A 2275-nucleotide genomic window follows, 5' to 3' on the forward strand; every position below is an offset into this window, starting at 1 on the left:
TATATATATATAATCTTTATAGGGTTGTGATGCTTCTCACTTGCTTGATAAAACTCCAACGATATGTCAGCGAGAAGACTGCATTGCCAAATCTTGGATCAGTTAGAGGGTTTTGTATTATAGAAGATGCAAAAAGAGAGGTTGAGAAAAAATGTCCAGGAATTGTATCATGTGCAGACATACTTGCAGTTGCTGTTAGGGATACAATTTCACTTTTTCACACTACGAAAAGAAGAAACTTTTTTATACTCATAGTTAGTATTTATTTTTTTAATTCTAACCAATTAATGTTACGCTAAAACAATTAGGTTGGTGGTCCATCATGGACAATGAAACTCGAAAGAAGAGACTCAACCACTGCAAGTCATACTCTTGCAGAAAATGGTCTTTCCGGTCCTTTCGATTCTCTTAGTAGGCTTATTTCTGGCTTTGCCAACAAAGGTCTTACCACAAGGGATGTGGTTGCTTTACAGTTAAAACTCCATCTAATTATTGAAGACGTAATAATCTTATCGATCATAGATTTACTTTGTACATGTTTCTAACTTTTTAAATTTTTCGATTCTAGGATCACATTCAATTGGACAAGCACAATGCTTCCTTTTCTGTTATAGAATTTATAGCAATGGAACAGACATCGATGTAGGATTTGCTAGCACTAGAAGACGCCAGTGTCCTCAAGAAGATCAAAATGGAAATCTAGCACCACTTGATTTGGTTACACCTAATCAATTGGATAACAACTACTTCAAGAGCTTGAGGCAAAGAAAAGTACTTCTTCAATCAGACCAAGTCTTTTTGAGTGGAGGATCTACCGATGATATTCTATTAGAATATAGCAATAGCCCTCGAGCATTTGCCTCTGATTTTGCTGCAGCTATGATTAAAATGAGAGATATAAGTCCCTTAACTGCTCAAAATGGTATCATAAAAACTGTTTGTGGAGCAATAAATTGATGATTTTTTCAAAAGCCTATTAATTGTAAAAAAAAATTCTAAGTTTATTTTTATTCATTTGATTTTTTTTGTTTCAGAAATGAAATTAAATCTTTATTATGCTTCAAGGAAGTAGTTAAGTTCTAGCTAATGTTTTGCAATGTAATTACTTGGCTCCATTTTCAATGTATAATTAATCTTAAATATTTTGATACACATTAATTATAATGGTAACTAATACTTTATCACAATTTAAGATATATAAATATATTTTATATTATCAACATATATAACAATTATTAGATTTTTTTTCGACTATGAATATGCAACTGGAAAATTGGGTAGTTATTCAACTACTGTGATCGATAAATTAAAATTTATATTATTTTATTTTTAAATTTTTATCCTACCATGTTTTCAACTACTGATGTTATAAAGTTTTCTTATAAAAAGAAGTCAATAGAAAGATATAGCTAGTAACAATAATCGATAACTTGTTAAAATAATTTATAAAAATTATTAATTGTTGAATATTGTAATTATCATTATAAAAATATTAAGAGGTCGTTTGGTAGAGTGTATAAGAATAATATAAAATATAGTGTATTAGTAATGCTTATATTAGTAATGTTTGCATTAATAATTCTTGATTAGTTATGATGAGATTTTATTATACAATGTTTGGTTTGGTGTACTAAAAATACTATGCATTACATTTTTTTTAGAAAAATATTTGTTTTCACAAAATATAATAAAAAGGATGTAAAAAAAAGTTTTTAAGAGCAATTATGTCTTTAATAATGTGAATGCATGCATTAAAACGCATTGCATTACTGTTGAATATAAATTGATGGTATTAATAATACATTATTCAGTACACAATAAAATATATTACTAATACAAATATTAATTATACATATATTAGAAAAATATATCAAACAAGATACTACTAATACATCAAGCTAATAGAGACATTTTTTTTCTCTAAATACACTCAAATGACTATCTGTGAGACATTTTTTTCTCTAAATACACTCAAATGACTATCTCTCCAAAAGTAATAATATTATAATGCCATTGACTATTGATTTTGACATTTCATAATTTTATCCTACAAATTAGATGTCATCAAATCATTGGAAGAGAAGGCAATGACAAAGACTTGATAATATATGAATATTTAAATGATTATAATACTGACATTTGACATTAGACTACTAGATGCTATACATCCTTTCTTTTTAATTAACCATTCCAAAGTAAACTTTTATAGCTGAAGTTTTACATAAGTTGCCTGCATTCACTTTCTACGTACCCACTACCCACCAGTCTAAAACTA

The 2275-nt window shown here is 27.8% G+C and overlaps 1 pseudogene; it reads left to right on the forward strand.

Moving 5' to 3' along the window:
• The window catches only part of LOC107004381, a 1321-nt pseudogene extending 364 nt beyond the window's left edge, over positions 1–957 (forward strand).
• Positions 958–2275: the final 1318 nt, after the last annotated feature.

The sequence above is a fragment of the Solanum pennellii genome, chromosome 11 (assembly GCF_001406875.1).
Source record: "Solanum pennellii chromosome 11, SPENNV200".
NCBI classification, from domain to species: domain Eukaryota; kingdom Viridiplantae; phylum Streptophyta; class Magnoliopsida; order Solanales; family Solanaceae; genus Solanum; species Solanum pennellii.